The sequence below is a fragment of the Lepidochelys kempii genome, chromosome 6, assembly GCF_965140285.1.
Source record: "Lepidochelys kempii isolate rLepKem1 chromosome 6, rLepKem1.hap1, whole genome shotgun sequence".
Lineage (NCBI taxonomy): Eukaryota > Metazoa > Chordata > Testudines > Cheloniidae > Lepidochelys > Lepidochelys kempii.
Genome location: NC_136385.1, coordinates 63163948 through 63185920, shown reverse-complemented (window position 1 = coordinate 63185920; position 21973 = coordinate 63163948).

Sequence of the window (21973 nt, the reverse complement as noted above, 5' to 3'; positions counted from 1 at the left end):
GAGTGCAGGAAGTGGGGGCCCACAAGGATTTTAAAAATTAATACTTGTCACTCCAGACTTGTATTATACTCCCAAGGTTACAGCTTCTCTCTGACCTTGGCTTGGTAAACGCTGCCACCACCCAAATGAAAAAAAAAAAACCCCAACCTTTTGAACCCAGAAAGGAGCACTTGGGAATTCCTCCCTGTGGGGTATCCTCAAGCCCTCCCCCACCATCCTCCAGGGAAGAGCTGAGAAAGAAAACAAAGGAAATTAGCTGTGGCTAGCAGCTAATCAAACAACATGCACAAACCTCTTAGGACACCAAAAATCCAAACCTGTTCTTAAAAAAGGTAAATTTTATTAAAACCAAAAAGGAAAAAAATATATCTGGAATTTAGGCTTTTTGCTAGATCTTAAAAGAAACAATTACAAAAATTAAGCACCCAAAATAGCTTTCTTGGGGGTTCAGCTTAAAGGTTACAAGCAAACAAAAGCATCAGGGGTTAGCACAGAGGAGATCCACAAGCCTTAAAAAATAAACGGAAATAAACCTGATCGCATCTAGCTAAACATTCTGATCTACTTACACATTTGGAGTTCAGATAAGTAGTTCTAGGTATGATCTGATGATTTATGATCATACGTGGCTTAAAGCTGCTTACAGCATTGTTGCTCTGTCCCTCCAGTCCAGAGAACAACAGACAAAGGGAAAGTTTCTTTCCCAAATTTAAAAGTTCTAGCCTTCCCACTGGCTCTTTTGGTCAGGTGCCCACTCCTTTTCTTTTACCTGTGGGCTTGTTAACCCTTTACAGGTAAAGCAAGCAGAAAACAGACACCAAGAGAAATTTTACTGCTAACTTGCTGGCTGGGTATTCATAAACAGGGGCTACCCCGCTCTTCATTTATCATACAGTTCAAAACAATTACAGAAGTGAGATGCTAATATTTGTGGTTAAAGATCCCATGATGTTTTCTTCAAGAAAAAGGTTGTTATCCCATGTATTCTAGCTAGTTTCAAGCTTGTATAATCAGAAGATAAAAATGAACTAACTATTCCTAATAGGTAATTGATGAAATACATTCCTTCCCTTTTTCTGTTCACAAAACGTCCAGAATAATTCTTATTTTGATGTGAAATTTGTGAATTTATTTGGAAAATGTTTTCACTATATGTAGCTCATCAGCAGTTTGTTGTGAATATTCATTATTTGTATTTTTAAATTCATTCTGTGTTAGTTAATTACATAAGTGGTAAAGTTTCTGTATCATGACTGGGTGACTTATGTAACTAACCAACACACTGCAAGTTTCAAACATTACATGTGAATATACAATTTCAAATATATTTGTTGACCATTTAAGCTTTCATATTTAAAACACACTTTTTGCAAGTATCAGTAAAGCTTGATTGTTTTTGACTTTGAATTAATATCAGTGGAAAATTTTTCCACTGCTCACTCAGCTCTAGTAATTACATTCTGCTGACCTAGATTCTCCTTGCAGTTTAAGTTGAATACAATATTCTTCACTTCATTTTCAAAACTGTTTTGTAGTGTTGTTGTGAGGTGTGAAACAGCTGTCACAATCCACCCCAGAGATGGCTACATTTCAGTGGTTGGTGAAGTGATTGTACAGCTTATAAAGTACTTTGGGATCTTTGATGAAAGATGCTGCTGAAATGTATGATTTTCATATTCCTTCTAATGCTAAACAAAAGTCAGAGTTAAGCCAAAATTGTCAACATTCAGGGTTCAAAGTTAGGCATCTATGTTTATATTCATGTACCAAAACATAAGTGATTTGATTTTTCAAAAATACAGAGACTCTGACTCCCATTGAAGTTAGTGAAATTTCAGCACATTTAAAAATCAGGCCACTTATTTAGGTGCCTAAATATGTATTCAGATTCCCAACTTTAGGCACCCATTTGGCAATTTTGACCCTGGCTTCTCGGTGCCCAGGTGTTTTTTATTTGTAAAATCTGCATCATCTTCCTTATGGGATTTTACGAGGTTTAATAGTGGTTTATAAGGTCCTCTGAGATACTCAGATGAAAGGCATTTACAAAGGCAATGTAGTTTAGCATGATTTCTGTAAACATTGATATGTATAACCTTGAGCAGACATATTGGTCCAGAATTACTTTGAAATAATAGTTTTCCACAATGAGTTGTTTTAAAAAGCCTTAGTGACCTAGCTGGATTCCTAGAAAGACAGATAGCACCTAGTAACTGGGAATTCCTATGAGTATAGGCAGGAAAGGCTGGATGAGCAGTAGGTAGCAAGAACTCAGGGATGTTCTCCATCACAGCAGTGGTGGGACAAGGTAGGACTCTAGTGATGAACCAACCTGCATCCCAACTAACTGAAACCTTCATTGATCTCTGATTTATGATGTTTTCCTGCAATTAAGAAACCCAAGTCTTGGGACAAGGTGTGTTTGGAACATGTCTCCTGCAAGTGGAGAGGGAACCAATATAAGCTCAAGTAGTCAGTACAAGACAAGTGGGCAGCAATGGGTGGGTGGGTCAGAGAAAGGAAGAAATTCATGGGAAAAAAGAAAGAGTGTGGTCGTCATATTTTAAAGGGAGGAATGCTGTGGAAGTACTAGGGAAGAGGATAGTGGTCTGGAGTGTTGTTGTGGGGGAGAAGACAGCTTTGGGAATTAAGGGAAGGTCTGAAGTACCTCAGAGGGGAGAGAAAGGGCTAAGGAACTATGATTAATTTAATAGTATCACCCGGATTCATTGATTACCTTATTTGAAATGTTGTCAGTAAACACTGGAGTGTGTAGATTGTCAACCTCACTTTTGAGAATAGGGAGTAAGTGTTTTGCATCCCTGATCAAGTTCTCTTCTTCATCTGCCATTTCTGTTTTATGTATTTACTGCCTCTTCTTGTTTTAGAGGATTATATAATTTTGATGAAATATCCCTTTATGAATCAATCTGCATCTCACATATCTACTGGAGACCAGGGTATTTCACCAAGCTTTTTTCCACATGAATGTGTGAATTCATTCCTTTGAGTTGGCTTAGTATTTATTTTTCAACTTCAGCAGTGATTTCTGCCTCTAATTCATTCTGCCTACACAGCAGGTATATATTCTCCTCTTGGCCTCCATTGCCAGCAATTTGCTGATGACACTCAGCTGTATACTTCTTTTTCCAGAGACACAACCAACATCATCACCAGATGCCACAATGCCTGCAGGAGGTCAACACCAGGATGAAGACCAGCTGGCTCAAACATAACTTACACAAGACAGAAAAGATGCTAATCATTAACCTCACCTCCCATCAAAGGTATTTGTCTCCCATTTGTCAAAGTAATGCAAAGGTGTGGAGGGATCCTGTTCAACTTGGACCTTTGCAATTATCCTGTGAGACCAGGTAGCACGAGTTCATGGATTTTGTCTTCTTCCCCCTTCAAGTTGCTCTAGAAAACTTCCCTCTTTCCTCCCAGATAAAGATCTGTCCATGGTGATCCAGAGTCTGATTGCCGAATAAACAAACAACCTCCTTGCTTGTTTATACATACATATTCTAAGCACCATCTCTTCTGCCAGGGCAGAGGGCAAAGCAGGAGACTCTCAAAATCTACCATAGACCTTATCAGAGTAACCTTATCTGGGAAATGCTTAGATACTACAGTGATGGAAGCTACAGAAGTCCATAAGATGGTCCCCTATCTAATTTGCCTGTGTAACTATCAATTATGTTAATACCAAAAGAACTCTTATTGGATGGGCATCCATAATCCTTTAAGAGAAGCTATTCAAGGGGCTAGTTTTTACTTGGTAGCACATGCAAAATAATTTTGCAGAATTCCTTACAGGTGAAGTTTTTGAGCATTGAGGTTCTCAGCCTGTATCCTTTTATGATTCTAGACTTCCATTCACAACTCCTCCTCACATGTTGTCCAGAATCCGTTGGTTTAGGTCCCAGTGCTCTTTGTAAGATCCACATGGAAAGTGGTGTAAAGGTTTATAAGGAACTCTTGACATCTAAGAGACTAATAAATCTGAGGATATCACCTTAATTGCTAGTGTGCAGTGCATCTATGTCTCAGATAGATACTCACGTTATATGAATTGATTTTCATGATTGGAATGCCTGAGACTTACTGAGTGTAGAGATTAGGTCAATTCTTAGTCTTGAAATTGGTGACTCCTAACATGACCAAGAAGATAGAGGTTGCACCGTGGACACTGGAACCATATTTGACTCACAGGTTAATATCTGAAGGGAGCTTTATCTTAATTTTTCACCATACATTTTCCCAGAGATTTCAGTCAGCATAACTTGGGCGTTGTGCATGGTTTTATGTTGGGACTATAATGATTTTTATTTCTTACCCTCTAGTTTCAGTAAAAATTCATCCAAATACTGGTCATTGCTTTGCTGACAGAGACTGATTCAAACTGGACATTCTGTTTCTCACATGGCTGAATCTGTTTCCTGTTATGTACCAACTGTAAACTCTTCTTAGATCATAATACCTTGTAGGCCAATGGTGAACTGATAAATAGTCTAACAACAGAGGTTTGGATCTACAAAACATTTCCATGATCTGAACAGGATTTTACTGTGTCTAACTTTTGAGAATGTGTCTGAGCCAGACCTCAAGCAACAAATGACACATGCTCACCCATGATTTGATAGTTGGAAAGCTTTCTATAATATCAAGCCTGAAAGCCAGAATATCATTCTACTAAGTATATAGAATGTGATAGAAATTAGCAATGGTAAAGTCTTATTTAGTCATTAGAGAAAGGCCAGGTCTTGTATTCTGTACACAGCACTTTCTTGGCTCTGATATTAACTTCTTCTGTTACCTTCCCTGCCTTCATTTCCTCTTCTGCAAAATGGGAATAAAAATAGTTCCCTACCTCACAGCTGTTGTTAGTCTTAGGGCTTGTCTACACTATAAAATGCTACAGTGGTGCTTCAGTGTAGACACTACTTATGTTGATAGCAGGGATTCTCCTGTTGGCATAGGTAATTCATCTCCCTGAGAGGCAGTGGCTAGGTCAATGGAAGAATTCTTCCATTGACTTAGCGCTGTCTACACAGGGACTTTGGTTGCTTTAATTACGCTGCTCAGGGCTATGGATTTTTCACATCCCTGACTGATGTAGCTAAACCAACCTAATTTTCCAGTGTAGACCAGGCTTAAGTGTTTGTAGAACACCATGAAAACGAGAAGCATGATACAGTCCATCCCTTTTAGGAGGCAGATATAGGATTGTTTGCTCCAGCATATTCTCCAGTGCTTTCTCAAGTCCAGTTTTGAATGTCTGTTATGAAGTGTTCATCATTTCCTTTGAGAAACTATTCCAAAACCAAGTAGTTTTCTCCATTTGAAAGGTTTTTCTGATACTTAAACTAATTTTTCCTTTTCTTAATTTCATTCTTTTTTTCTGTGCATATCTTCCTCCCCCCTGCCCTTTGCTTTCCCAAATAAAGAAAACCGAAGGCCCAGAATGAGGGCTCAAGGAGTTTCCTGCTTCATTTTGTCCTGAGGCAATCCCATCCTGATGCCTGACTTCACAGGGCAAGTTGGCTCTGTGGAATTCGAGAGCAACCCTCTGATTTCTTAAGAGGCTGGAGAAAAGATTCTAGACTTTCCCATCTGTCTTTGTTTAGGAAATAAATTGAGGTCTAAATGAGAGAGGTTGCAGCTGATTAGCATGTATCTTGTTAGCAATTACGAGAGCTGGATGAATAATGGATTTTTAGGTTTGCTGGCCAAACAAAAAATCCCTCTACAAAATATTTGGTTTGGTTCCAAAAATCTTTGGGTTTTATCAGCAAATTGAGAGTCCATTTTGCACCAGTGTAAGTTTTGTCTTTATCTGTCCCATTTAGAACATTTAGCCAAGAGGTTAGGGTGCTTGCCTGAGATGTAGGAGACTTAGATTTGAACCCCACTCTGGAGCAGGGATTCAAACCCAGATATTCCACATCCCTGGACTGATAGCTGCACACAGTTTGCTGACCTGAAACTATTGGGTCAGCTGAAACTTCATTTTTTGGCGAATAAGCTATTCATCTGAAAATTTCATCCAGCTCTAGCAGTCACCACTGTGGGAACTGACAGATGATCCATGGTGCACAGGGAAATAAGCTGCTCAACAATTAAATGTACAAAAGACAACACGTAAAATGTAAGACGACTTTCCTTATTTATGTTTAACCTCTTGACCCTCCTTGTTCATTTTTCTCAATCTAGTTCCTGGCAGGGCAGATTTAGCATATTTTGAAATAGTTAATCTTACAAATATTCAATCAATAAAAAACTAAGTCAGGAAAATTCAGTGGGGCAAGCCAAGAAACAATAAAAATTGTGACAGTTAACAAAACCAAAAAAAAAAAAAAAGATGGAGATAACGTGATGTGGGCCACTCACCTCTGTTTTGTACCTTGTATCATTTTTTCCCCCTCTCTTTTCCTCTTTCTTTGTCTTTATAGTGTGTCAGCTCATCAGGGCAGGGACTATGTTGTCTTTTGTCTTTGGAAACTGCTGTAATAAATAACAACATCACCATCAACACTGCACAAAGTGTAAAATTAAGACCATCTTTGCCCCAAAGGTCCTACAGCTTAAATTCCTGCCATTTTTACTGAGATACAGGAACATTGTTTCACAGAGTTTTAATGATTATTTTTGTTATTGACGCTTGGCATCATCTGTGCAGTTCCCATTGGTGTTCATGGGAATTGCACATGTTCATCAAGGGGAAGAATGGACTTCAAGCTACTGGCCATGAAACAAACAAAGAGTTCCTTTCAGGTTGTTAACTTTACAGATTGCATCCATTCATTCGTTACACCTTAATTATTGCCCCAGGGCCTGTAGCAGCACAAGTCCAGCAAAGGGCGAAGAGACCCTCGTTTCATCTTATGGAAGCACTGAATGTTGCACAGCTCCCTGCTCAATGGAAGGGAAAGCAGAGGCTATTTATAGGTGTGGCCTAGGGCATTACACACAGAGAGCTGCACGCAAGCACAGTGATGCTAATCAGAAGCCAAATAAAGCTGCTGTCTGAGTGAATCAGTTGGTGAGTCAGCAAAGCATCTGCAGAAGCAGCAGCAGACACAGCTGTTGCTAGGATACAATGGTTGCAATACAGAAATGTAGCCCACTTTGGTTTTTCCTAATTGACAAATTTTTGTTGCATTTTTATCAGGTCTAAAAAAAGTGAAGAAATTATACATTTAAATTGCTTGATAAAGTGAATTTATATTCTACCAGGTGGGAAATCTTCGAGGACTTAAAATAAAATCCTTATAAAAATATTATAGCACAACTAGTGCCTGAGCAGTCACTGTGATTTTTTTTTAAATAAAGGAAGAAGATGAGAGATCAACACAATTTATTCAGAACTTGAGCTTGATAATGAGACATTTGAACAAGCTTAAGAGTTTATAATGTCAGAGGGACTATATCTTTGAAACTAGTGACAACAAGGTGTGGGAAGAATTAAAAGCTGGGAGGGATGGATTGGGAGTGTGTGTAACTTCAAAAACCAGTAGGAGAGCACTTCAGTTTCCCTGGACACTCAATAACAGACTTAAAAGTGGCAATTCTTCAACAAAAAAAAACTGTTTGGCGGTGGCAAGTGCTGGGAGGTAGGCGGATGCAGCACGCTCAGGGGAGGAGGCAGAGGAGGAGGTGAGGTGAGCTTGGCTGCTGGTGGGTGCAGAGCACCCACTAATTTTTCCCTGTGGGTGCCCCAGCCCCGGAGCACCCACGGAGTCGGCGCCTATGGCTGCCAGCAAGCATGTCTTTGTTTTGTGGGCAATCACAGACCTTGCTGAAGCTGGTGGGTGTACTAGCCATTTTTCATCCAGGCTAAATGAGGGATCAATTAAATGCCCCTTTGTTTAGTGATTGTTTAGCTGAAACAATACAAGCCACCACCCAAGGCACAGACCAGCATGGGAAGGCCTAAGTGAAAACCCATGGGGTTTCCTTGGAGACTGATAGCAAACATAGGGCCTAGGGCATTGATTGGTGGAGCTTTGTGTGTCTGACAGAAGCAGACAGAAAGCCAGGAGAAAGCAATAGAAGCTGGTAGGTTGGCCATGGGAGAAAGCCAAGAGAGTGAGCTTTTTTAGGGCAAAGTACTGGGTGGAAGACTGGCTTGGATTTTTGAACAAGGAGACTGCCTCCTATTGTTAGTTCCTACTGTGTTCAAGGAAACAAAACTTTGTGTACATTCTTTGTAAATAAACAGGCCTGCACCCAAGAAATACCTGACTCTCATAAATTTCTCTTCCTAATGGAAATAACCTAACAAGGTCTCAAACACTGGCTAACTGCTCTGGCCAAAGGGCAACAATACTTTGATACCTGTTTTCAGTTCAGACAGACATACTTACATGTTATTTAAAGTCCACAGGAGCAGTTATGGAACCCATGCTCCAGACCTAAAAGAAAAAAAAGTGCTAGAAGGCACTTCCAGGACTTGTGGTAAGTAATAGTAAATAAAAAAGATAGAGTGCTGGAAAGGCATTCTGGAGCATTCCAGCACCGCTTGACCCCTGTGTGGAACTTAATGAGAGTCTACATTAAGCTTACTATCTCTAATGACTTGCTAAATCCACAGCAGGTTATGTGGACCGTAGAGCAACAGAGAGGCACAGCTGGGAGGGGAAGCAGAAATCAAGGTATGGAACCTGACATAGTAGAGAAGGCTGGAGCATACTGAGGATCTGAGGAGCTAGGAACCATGCAGAGCTCCTAAGCCCCCCACATGTTCCCTGCTTCTTCACACCTTGTGCCCTGTACAGCTCACTGCTCCCTGGCTCACCTGCTCCCAGTGCCATGGGGAGCTTAAGAGCTCCACAGGATATCTTGCTTCCTTGGCTCCCATTTAATTTAATAAACATTTAAAATGAAACAGACAAAGTGTTCCTAATCTGGAGTTCAGGCTGAAAATGTATATCAATTACTTAAGGGTAAAGCCTTGCCAGACTTATAATTTAATAAATAAAACAAAACCCAAGCATTAGAAATCCAGGAAATTTGAGTTAAGTCTAAATTTAAACTAACCCTAAATGCTCTATAGTTATGAAAATGCACGGTTAAGGCAGGGAAGCACCCTTAACTCTGCCTCCATAGTGTCAATCGGAGTCAAAAATAGAACCTTATTTGTCTCACTGGTTGTGTCTAGTGCTCAAAACATGGTAAATAGTAGGACTATGGGTACCAGAGCCACCCCACATCTCTCTCCCTATTTCTCATTTCCCCTAACTCCCCATTCAGTTAACCAGACTTTCAAAGCAAAAGCCAGGTCGCACTGTGGTAGATACCACTGGGTGGGAGTCTAGGGGAACTAGTATCCCAAATCCCAGACTCCTGCAACACTCAACCTTCCTCTTTCAATCATTTCCAGAGCCCTCCAGGTTATTTTCCACACACAGGAAAACACAAAATTAGAACTTTAGATTACTTTTAGTTTAGTTTAAAGAGTACAAGCAAAGAACAAGAGAGAATTTTCACAGTGGGAACATTAGGGTAAACAAAATATTTAGATGGGAAACTTCCAAGGAAGCCCAAAGGTCCTACTGGAAATAGTTTTAGTTGCTCAATAGAGGTCACTCATCCCTTTGAGTCAGGACAGAACTAATGTCCCCACTGTCTATAGAGCAGTGTACTGCTCAATGTGAGAGACTGTGCATCTTTTAGATGAGATGTAAAACTGAGATCCTGATTCCTGACTGCATGTGATCATTAAAGATTCTCACTTTTTTTGTAATAGGGGGTTAGTTCTGATATTCTTGCCAAACTCTGATGTGGATACTTATATTTTGTCTATCTAAATTCCCCAGTATTGTTCACCATTTGCCCTAAACTATTATGCACTGTACCAGCACTGTTAAACTACTACCACCATCCATCCAAGAACTGTTGCACTTCAGTGATGGTCATCATTTCTATTTGGCACTGTCGACGGGGCAAGTGCTCCCCATTCACTTTTGGAGTTGGCTAAGGGTTGTTTTAGCCCCATGGCTAAGTGTGCCCAATCACCTTTAGTCTCGGGATAGTGTGGCCAAGGGGCCAAAATCAAGATGGCTGCCCTCTCCCTCAGGGCTGTATGGCCCAACAGCCAGGGACAAATATGGCTGCCCTCTCCCTCAGGGCTGTGTGGCATAGTGGTCAGTTGGGGAAGTGGGTTGTCACCTAGGTGTAGGTTGTGGCTGGGGTAGGGGGATCTGAATCCTCCTTGCTCCACCAGGTCCCAGCCCAGGGTACTGGCAGTGGCAAGTGTGGTTGCCACTGAGTCAGCGGTGATCTGACCAAAACACGCTAACGCCACGTGGCACAATGGCTAGTCCCCCTGGTTTACTTCCTTCTGTGTACCCGATGCAGTAGTCCAGGCATCTCTGGGCTCTTTGGCCTACGCAGTTCCCGGCAGTTCCAACCTTCCTTGGGTGACCACAGGTGCTTGGATGTCTGCCAGGGTCTTGGCCACCTCTGGCTTACGCAGTTCTTGAGCTGGAGCCTGCAACATGCATCCTCCCTCTCCGGCAGTCAGCCCCAACTGAGCTGAGCTCCTCACTTTTATACTTGGTTTTCAAGTATACTTGGAAGTATACTTTTTATACTTGGAGCATGCCCAGCAAGGCCAAGGGGGCGTGGCCTCCTTGGCCCATAGGGTGGAGTTAACCCCTGCAGGACCAGTGAAGGCAAGCATTGTCTAATCGCAGCACTTCCAGTAGGAGTTGAGCACACAGAATGATTGCAGGATCAGGATATATACAATGTACAGGCCTAATTCTTCAGAAACATCCTCCACTATTCTGAGTGCAATCTCAAACTACCTGTCTGCACCTGGAAATCAGGTAGATAGGCATCTAACTGGATGCAGTAGCAAGCACGAATAATTGTACCCTCAGGCTCGTGCCCACATTTCATTGTTGGAGCAAAATTGGGTCTGCAGTATTTGAGGCCCAGGTAAAAGATCATAGAATCATAGAATATCAGGGTTGGAAGGGACCTCAGGAGGTCATCTAGTCCAACCCCCTGCTCAAAGCAGGACCAATCCCCAACTAAATCATCCCAGCCAGGGCTTCGTCAAGCCTGACCTTAAAAATTTCTAAGGAAGGAGATTCCACCACCTCCCTAGGTAACGCATTTCAGTGCTTCACCACCCCCTTAGTGAAAAAGTTTTTACTAACATCCAACCTAAACCTCCCCTACTGCAACTTGAGACCATTACTCTTTGTTCTGTCATCTGCTACCATTGAGAACAGTCTAGCTCCATCCTCTTTGGAACCCCCTTTCAGGTAGTTGAAAGCAGCTATCAAATCTCTTCCCCCCCCCCATTCTTCTCTTCTGCAGACTAAATAATCCCAGTTCCTTCAGCCTCTCCTCATAAATCATGTGCTCCAGCCCCCAATCATTTTTGTTCCCCTCCGCTGAACTTTTTCCAATTTTTCCACATCCTTGTAGTGTGGGGCCCAAAACTGGACACAGTACTCCAGATGAGGCCTCACCAATGCTGAATAGAGGGGAACGATCACGTCCCTCAATCTGCTGGCAATGTTCCTACTTATACAGCCCAAAATGCTGTTAGCCTTCTTGGCAACAAGGGCACACTGTTGACTCATATCCAGCTTCTTGTCCACTGTAACCCCTAGGTCCTTTTCTGCAGAACTGCTGCGTGGCCACTCGGTCCCTAGTCTGTAGCAGTGCATGGGATTCTTCCTTCCTAAGCACAGGACTCTGCACTAGTCCTTGTTGAACCTCATCAGATTTCTTTTGGCCCAATCCTCTAATTTGTCTAGGGCCCTCTGTATTCTATCCCTACCCTCCAGCGTCTCTCTCACTCCTCCCAGTTTAGGGTCATCTGCAAACTTGCTGAGGGTGCAGTCCACACCATCCTCCAGATCATTTATGAAGATATTGAACAACACTGGCCCCAGGACCGACCCTTGGGACACTCCGCTTGATAACAGCTGCCCAATAGACATGGAGCCATTCATCGCTACCCTTTGAACCCAATGATCTAGCCAGCTTTCTATCCACCTTATAGTCCATTCATCCAGCCCATACTTCTTTAACTTGCTGGCAAGATAGAAAAACGGTTTGTAAAGCACTTGGGCATCCTTTAGGATGAAGACACAAAAACATTGCTGTGCTTATTTCACATCACTTAAGAGCTTTACCTGCCTCATTCCCATTAAAATCAGGAGAACAAGTTTGAGGAAGGATTCTGAGATTTGCTAAAATTCCAGTTTTACTCAGAGAATTCAAAGCTACAGTGGCTTATGACTATATCTCAAAAATATAAAGCTGGAAATTATATTTTAACACTAATTTCTTATCCTGTTGGTTTCCAAATCCTACTTACTGACAAAGTCTGCCAGTCACAAATTGCTGTTATTTATAAAATTAGGCTACTTTCAAATAAGAGGCAAAACACAGTTACAGAATAACACAAATTTGGGAGTGATAATTGCTTTGTAGTCTTGGCATCAGTTCTTGTAAAGGAAAATCTTTTTCCATCCATCTTAAATATTTAATTTCCTCAGATGCAAGAATGCTTTTGCACTGTGTACACAATGGAGAGAGAAACCTGCCAAAATCATTACAAAAGGAGACAAAATGACCAGAAACTGAACTCTCTAAGTGAGACAGAAATAAATCTGTTAGATGCCAAAGATAAATCAGTATCTAGGGAGAGTCACCAGTTAATTTGTCTGGATTCCTTTTATTCTGTAGGACAGGAAAGGTGAATAAAATTGAAGAATATAGGTAGAATTCTTTTCATTCAGTCTCTACAAAGGCAATGTGACTGTTATCTCCATACCTTTCACCCCATTCACAAAATACATATATAGTGCGGTCATGCCTGAAACTCTCACACCCTGGGATTTGCCTTCGTTATTTTTAATTTCAGTAACAAAGGCCTAGAATAGCTCTGACAAACAAATCTTCCTGAGTGGGGTAGTCCCAGGGCTTCTCCCATCAGGATTTCCTTTTTTTCCTCAAGTTATCTTGTTTCAGAACTGCTCTGACCCTTTTATATTCCAGAGTCGTAGCTAATGAGACCCGCCTGGTCTGGTGGCCTGGGTGAGTCAGCAGAATAGGTTTGTACTTTACCCTAGAGTCCTAAAACTTGACACCTTGTTACAGGGCTCCATTTATGCATAAAGCATTCTGTCCAGCCTTAAGTGTCCACCATCCTCTTTCCCCTCTGTTTCTATTACCTTTTCCTCTCTGTTCCATGTGCCTTATGTACCCATCCAGCCCCACCTCACTCCTTGGGTCCTTACAAGATCACAACTCCCTGTGGCTCCAGTCTTGGGCCAATGTGACCCACCTGGTTGTACAGTAATCAATAGTGATCATATCTGGTCTCATGCATCCTCAGTGTGTACCCTCATATTTACAGGGTGGACCTATACACTCTAATACCAGGCCTACATGCCCCCATGAAATGCACCCTATATGCCACGTCCAACTCTTCTCCCTCCCCCATCCTGAATTAATTCCTACTTTATTCATTATCTGATGTATTCTTTATAAAATACAAGTTTGGCATATAGGCACCTGAGCATTTATAAGGTCAATATTGAACGGGAGTGTAGGATGTTCCCATGCTGTGAAGCAATCACACATCTTATTGTATAGTAGAAGTTCAAACAAATTTAATTCTGGATCAGATTTACAAAACATGTACTTTGGGCTAATTTGATCTTGTTTTGTAATACTAGAATTATGCTAGCAGAAGGTGCATAAACTATCAAGAGGCAATTGTTAGCCAGGGTGCATTGTTAGTGCTGATCGCACAGACTATGCCATACTGTCCAGGAATATGTATTTTCAGCTTGATCTTACAAAGTGCTAAGTAGTCTGGCCCTGATCCAGTAAAGTCTGTGAGTAATGCCCTTACCTTCAAGGGAATGATTCTGAAAAGGATCTGGGGTTATAGGGGATCACAAATTGAATACAAGTCAACAATGTGATGCAGTTGCCAAGAAGACTAATATTATGGGGTAAGACATAGGAGGTAATTTTTCTGCTCTACTAGGTACTGGTGAGGCCCCAGCTGGAGTACTGTGTCCAATTCTGAGTGCCACAATTTAAGAAAGATGTGGACAAACTGGAGGGAGTCCACAGCAAAGCAACAAAAATGATAAAAAGTTTAGAAAACCTGACACATGGAGGAAACGTTAAAAAAAAGGAGCATGTTTAGTCTTGAGAAAAGAAGGCTGAGGAGGGACCTGCTAACAGTCTTCACGTTTGCTAAGGGCTGTTATAAAGAGAATCGTGATCAATTAGCCTTCATGTCCATTTAAAGTAGGGTAAGAAGTAATCATCTTAAGCAAGGGAGATTTAGGTTAGATATTAGGAAAACTTTCTAACTATAAGGGTAGTTAAGTTATGAAATAGGCTTTCAGGGGAAGTTGTGGAATCCCCATCACTGGAGGTTTTTAAGTACAGTTTGGACAAACGACTGTCAGGGATAGTCTAGGTTTACTTGGTCCTGTCTCATTGCAGAGGGCTGGACTACATGACCTCTCAAGGTCCCTTCCAGCCTTACATTTCTACAATTCTCGTGAAATTGCCATATATTGTGCCAAATCCATCCCTGATGCTATTCCATTGACTTCAGTGGAGTTACACCATGTACGAGTTTGTCCTGTTGGGTCCATATGTAGATGACACATTTGAAAATGCCATTACAGACCCTGACACTTTGTGATTTCTGATGCATAAGTTACAGATGTGTTTCCTGCTCTCTACAAGCTCAGCAATAAAGCATGAAAATGACATTAAGATGAGGCCCTGCAGATGGCAGCAGTACTTTAAATTTCAGCAGCGCAGCACAGGACTTTGTATTAGCTGAGCCAGAATCCCACAGTAAAGATAAAAGAAAAGGAGTACTAGTGACACCTTAGAGACTAACCAGTGAAGGGAGCTGTAGCTCACGAAAGCTTATGCTCAAATAAATTTGTTAGTCTCTAAGGTGCCACAAGTACTTCTTTTCTTTTTGTGAATACAGACTAACATGGCTGCTACTCTGAAACAGTAAAGATACTACTGATTACCAAAGACTTTAAAAGTGGCATGTTTTTAGCTATTGACCCAAATGTAGTCTAACCAGATAACCAGTCAGATCCACACTTTGTCACTGAGCCTTTTCCAATTTAAAGTTAAGAGAAAAGTTTAAGTGTTTTGTTTAAGCCTAAATGCCTCCTAAGCATCTTACCATGGACCAGGATGATGGCTTTGAACCTTGTGGAATCCCACTCAGTTCCTGGAGTATCCTACTCCCTCCTGCTCTATTTCTAATACCATAAGTGCTATTTTTCAAAACACTGCTCATTCACCATGTCTAAAGTGGGGGGCAGTATGATAAAGCAACAATTCTACAATAGCAAAGTCAGTTGCTGCAAAATTGTAATGGTCCTTTAAAAAAGTTTCTATTCCTTTTTGAATAAGACTCGGTGTAGAGCTGACTCTGTGAGAGAATGACCCTAATGCTTCCTCTGCCTGAGTGGACAAGAAAGGGCTCTCAATAATGCATACCTATAAAGGTACCTCTTGCTACTATGATCCAGTCTGCAGCAAGCACAGAGGGGAGCAAGCTTTCACAGCATCAGGTGACTCCTGAAGGAATTGGTCCCAATTCTGTGCACCTTAGATTTTGCTAAATTTACTATTTATCTTGTTGGTAGTGCAGAACTGCTTACCACACCTGCTACCAACTCTGTTGCTCTGCTGAGGTCTGCCCTGCCTACCATGTCTCAAGCCCTCCTGCTTAGCCTCATGACTCTCCCTGCTTTCCCCTCTTAAACCCTCAGGAATCCCACTTCTTCCTGTTATCCAATATATTACCTTCATCCCTACCTTGTCCAGCCCCAAACAAATACATAACCCACATCTGTTATGTATAGATGCATGTGAACCAAAAGAAAAATTAATCAGAACCATCGTGACTCAAGAAAACCTACCCAATACAGCCTCCATTTCTACTGTGGTAACTCAGATGGACTTCAAACAGGGATTAGGACCCCATATGCCAGGAACTGTATCATGATCTTTTTGGCTGTATCTCTTGTCCGGCCTTCCTCTCCACACTTAAAGAGCTGCTGTCGTCACTAGTATTGTGATGTAGATAGGTATATTATAGTGGCACAGTGAAGGGTACATCATGCCTTCTGTTTAATGGTCAACCTTTATTAAAAAAACCCCAAGTTTTCAAAGAAATCTGACTACATATATTGGTGTGCCTCATGTAAGGCTATTGACCCAAATGTGGGATAATTTCAACTAGAAGTTGAGGAGATATTAGACTGGAAAATAAATAGCCATTTTTTCAAAAAAATGTCTACGTTGTTTTTGGTTTTTTGCACAGAGCTAGAGATTAAATTATTAATGTGGTGCAGGTCAAAATGGTCTCAATCTGTTAAGTTTTACCCAAGGTAGTGCAGGACACCTACTAAATCCTTGGGGGACCCAAACTGAGAATGGTATTTAAGCACCTTTTGCCACTGATAAAATTCACTCAAATAAAGAAACTCCTACATTCCAGTTTAATTTGAATATTGGATTCTTTGTGTTCCATTTCCTGTCCTATACTGTTCTGTAATGTTACTATCTATTTTTTCAAGAATTCTATATTTCATTAGTAGGGGAAATTATTCCCATATTCATGTAGCTTGTAAAGCATTTTGGGATCTGTTAGAAAGATAGGATATAAAACAAACCTTTGATAAGTAGCTGCTTAACTGATTACCCCTACCACCTTTCTTAGGGTTCTTTTATTTTCTATTGTTTAACTAAAGAAAAAGGATCAGAGAGTTGAAATGAGTTTTATAGAGTTTACTAAAAATATCCTTAACAATAGGTACACACAGTACAAGATATAAGAAGGCAAAAGATGTTATTGGACTATGATTTGGCTACATAAATTAAAAAATTTGTTGATATAACCAATCAGGTCTGCAGAATCAAATCATACAACCACAATAGGAAGTACTACTTATACTCAATTACTATTTTAGGAAGGTGACTTTGTTTACACTTTTGACTAAGAGTCCCTCAGACTAGGGCCTCACTAGTGCCAACTGGTTATCAATTGCAGTGTTGCTAACACAACAGAAGAAAAACAATCAAAGCTAGATCACAAGACAATTTGGTCAATTAGTTACATGCCAGTTTACCAAGGTCTTCTTTCCAATGTATCTATAGTAGTCAATCCTTTTTACCTATTTCCCAAGAAATGATATTAGCCCCAGGATCTGACTGATACTCCTAACTATATAACATAAATGCCTACGTTTATGACAGACTGTACAGACTGAGTGCAAAAACCTTGCACGCTTAGTCTCACCTTGTCTTCGTACATCTTGAACTTGAAAGGCAGGTTGAAAACTATTAACTATGGTAGACACACATACATGTAGTATCCTATAATCCTAGTTAACAAGAGCAGCCAGTTCAGTTTAAAGCTACTTTACAGCAATCTTGATTGGAACCTGTTACCAAAAAAAAAAAGACATACTAACTGTGACAATCTTTAACGTACTACACAGACATGTACATTTCCTTACTAATTAGGTAACCAGTTTCAGGAAGTGGTCAATTGATTGATTTGGGTAGTTACCCAGGAGAAAGTCTGTGTTACTTATTACCAGATCTTTGCTCAGCTGTCAGCTTTCAGCTCCATTACTGTTCACAGCAGGAGTCAACACTGCAAACACATTACTGGAAAATAAAAGTTACCTATTAGGTACTTGATGTCACCAGAGGGCTCCAAGGTGGCCAGCCCTGGACTTCAGTTTTCTCCCTTCCAGGTGTCTTTGGCTATCAGGAAGCAATGTGCTGAAGGAGACAGTCTATTTTATCCTATTTCTGCCTGGTGATCCAACTGAGTTAATTTTCTTGCTGGTGTGGGCTAATCAGATGGTAACTCATACTTCTTCTGAAGATTCAAAATGTCCAACCAAAATGAAAGTTGTTCTCTCTCACCATCCAACCGGGGAATGAGACATCAGCTTTTGCATTCTTGCCACTGAGACTGGAATTTACTAGTCTCTTTGTGCAACACATCTTGTTACACCAGCTTGTGTAAGACCTGTTAGGCCATAACTGTTGGTGCAACCATCTTGGTACTAGGATGACCAGATGTCCTGATTTTATAGGGACAGTCCCGATATTTGGGGCTTTTTTTAATATGGCCTCCTATTACCCCCTACCCCCGTCCCGATTTTTCACACTTGCTGTCTGGTCACCCTACTTGGTACACATCTTTAAGAACAGCTGGTTTGTTCAGTCAATAGCTTATCTCTGCAAATCACTTTCCATGGGCCCCTTTATGGTGGATCCCTTGGGTTATTTTACAGTTATGCTTGCTCAATTTGTAGTTTCTCCATGAACACTCTGCTAGCTGCTGAAATGTCCAGTTTAAAGTTCCTATAATTTATACAAAGTCTCTCCATATTGTTTGTTGCTCTTTAAACTTGTTTTAACAGTCCATTATACAATGCAAAGTCATTTCAAGAACTATTGTTCTCCAGGAGAACAGCCATTATAAATCTTCTATTTCTGTTTCCCTTGTTTTAACAACAGTGGTGGGACCTTGGTATGTATGGCTGAGCTGAGTCTGTGCATTATTAACCAGTCACATTTCTGATTATGCCACTCTGTGGTCAGGTGTCCTTATAAACACATTATTTAGGTTCAGTTCCTTTTATTTATTGCCTTTTTCAGCACAGGTGTATTTCACTAACTAGATAGCATGCACATGCTTAATTGCAAACATTAACCTTCTTCACTTTATCTCAAACCAAAAGAAATCAATGTGAATGCAATCTCTTTCTTTTCCAAGGGTATATCTACACTATGGTCGATATTATAGAAGTCAATTTTTAGAAATTGATTTTATACAGTCGATTGTGTATGTCCACACTAAGTGCATTAAGTCGGCAGAGTGTGCCCTCACTACCGTGACTAGCATTGACTTACAGAGCGGTGTACTGTGGGTAGCTATCCCACAGTTCCCGCAGTCTCCACCGCCCACTGGAATTCTGGGTTACGCTCCCAAAACCTAATGGGGGCAAAAACATTGTCGTGGGTGGTTTTGGGTACATATCGTCAGTCGCCCCTCCCTCCGTGAAAGCAACGGCAGACAATCGTTTTGTGCCTTTTATCCACGCAGACACCATGCCACAGCAAGAATGCAGCCCACTCAGCTCAGCTCACCGACACCGCCGTTGTTGTGTCCTGGGTGCTGCTGGCAGCAGACAGTGCAGTAGGACTGCTAACCGTCGTCATCCACCGCTTCCGCTGCAACTCTGCTCTGCTGCTATTGTCTCAATAGCGAATTTCTCCATGTTGTCTGTCATGGGCTCCCGGGTACGTGTGTTCTTCCTCGGGAAATGTGCATGGTGCTAAACGTTGTCCTCCACCGCTTCCGCTGCAACTCTGCTCTCCTGCTCTCATGAATCCACCTAGCAGGTCCTCTCGTCGTTCTTTATAAATATCTATTCTTGTGGCATCCATTGTCACACACTGCTTCCGCTGCAAGTCTGCTCTCCTGCAGATGCCATACCATGGCAAGCATGGAGCCCGCTCAGATCACTGCAGCAGTTATGAGCATTGTAAACACCTCGCGCATTATCCTGCAGTACGTGCAGAACCAGAACCTGCAAAAGCAGGCGAGGAGGCGGTGGCAGCATGGTGACAAGAGTAATGAGGACATGGACACAGACTTCTCTCAGCACGGGCCCTGGCAATTTGGACATCCTGGTGGCAACGGGGAAGGCTCATCCCGCGGAATGCCAATTCTGGGCCCGGGAAACAAGCACAGACTAGTGGGACCGCATAGTGTTGCAGGTCTGGGATGATTCCTAGTGACTGGGAAACTTTCGCATGCATAAGGGCACTTCCATGGAACTTTGTGACTTGCTTTCCCCTGCCCTGAAACGCAAGAATACCAAGATGAGAGCAGCCCTCACAGTTCACAAGTGAGTGGCGATAGCCCTCTGGAAGCTTGCAATGCCAGACAGCTACCGGACAGTCGGGAATCAATTTGGAGTGGGGAAATCTACTGTAGGGGCTGCTGTGATCCAAGTAGCCAACGCAGTCACTGAGCTGCTGCTATCAAGGGTAGTGACTCTGGGAAATGTGCAGGTCATAGTGGATGGCTTTGCTGCAATGGTGTTCCCTAACTGTGGTGGGGTGATTGGTGGAACACATATCCCTATCTTGGGACCGGACCACCTTAGAATAATAGAATCATAGAATATCAGGGTTGGAAGGGATCTCAGGAGGTCATCTAATCCAACCCCCTGCTCAAAGCAGGACCAATCCCCAACTAAATCATCCCAGCCAGGGCTTTGTCAAGCCTGACCTTAAAAACCTCTAAGGAAGGAGATTCCACCACCTCCCGAGGTAATGCATTCCAGTGCTTGGCAGCCAGTACATAAACTGCAAGGGGGTACTTTTCAATGGTGCTGCAAGCACTGGTGGATCACAAGGGACATTTCACTGGCATCAACATGGGATGGCTGGGAAAGGTCCATGACGCTCGCAAATTCAGGAACTGTGGTCTGTTTGAACAGTTGCAGGAAGGTACTTACTTCCCAGACCAGAAAATTACTGTTGGGGATGTTGAAATGCCTATAGTTATCTTTGGGGATCCAGCCTACCCCTTAATACCATGGCTCATGAAGCCAAACACAGGCACCCTGGACTGTAGTAAGGAGTAGTTCAACTATAGGCTGAGCAAGTGCAGAATGGTGGTAGAATGTGCATTTGGACATTTAAAAGTGCGCTGGCGCAGTTTACTGACTCGGTTAGACCTCAGTAAAACCAATATTCCCATTGTTATTACCGCTTGCTGTGTGCTCCACAATATCTATGAGGGTAAGGGGGAGAAATTTATGGCGGGGTGGGAGGTTGAGGCAAATTGCCTGGCCACTGATTGTGTGCAGCCAGACACCAGGGTGATTAGAAGAGCATAGCAGGGTGCGCTACGCATCAGATAAGCTTTGAAAACCAGTTTCATGACTGGCCAGGCTACGGTGTGACAGTTGTGTTTGTTTCTCCTTGATGAAAACCCGTCCCCTTGGTTCACTCTACTTCCCTGTAAGCCAACTGCCCTCCCCCTTTGATCACCAGTTGCAGAGGCAATAAAATCATTGCTGTTTCTAAATCATGCATTCTTTATTAATTCATCACACAAATAGGGGGATAACTGCCAAGGTAGCCCGGGAGGGGTGGGGGAGCAGGGAAGCACCAGGTGGGGTGGTGGATGAGAGGAGGGGGGAAGGACAAGGCCACACTGCACTTCAAAACTTATTACATAGCACATGTGCTTTTGGTACAAGGTCGCATTTTGCCTCTTATATTGAGGGCCTGCCAATTTGGTGTGAGAGATCACACACGCAGGGCCGGGCAACAGAATTTGGCTTGCAGGCAGCCATGGTAAGCCACAGTCTTTTGGCTTCTTCAATCTTCATAATATGTGGGAATGGTTTCAAAGAGCAGCGCCCTCCTTTCCCACACCAAGCACCCTTTGGGTTGGCCATTTAAAAGGAGGGGCTGTGGTTTTCGGGTTAACATGCAGCACAAACCCAACTAAACCTCCCACACACCCAATTCTCTGGGATGATCACTCTCCTGAGGATAACACAGAGAGATAAAGAATGGATGTTGCTTGAATGCCAGCAAACACCAGGACCATATGCTGTCATGCTTTTTTATGCGATGATTTCAGACTACATGCTACTGGCCTGGAGTGGTAAAGTGTCCTACCATGGAGGACGGAATAAGGCTGCCCTCCCCAGAAACCTTTTGCAAAGACTTTGGGAGTATCTCCAGGAGAGCTTCATGGAGATGTCCCTGGAGGATTTCCGCTCCATCCCCAGACACATTAACAGACTTTTCCAGTAGCTGTACTGGCCATGAATGCATCCCCCAAGTCTTCAGGGCAAATTAATCATTAAACACGCTTGCTTTTAAA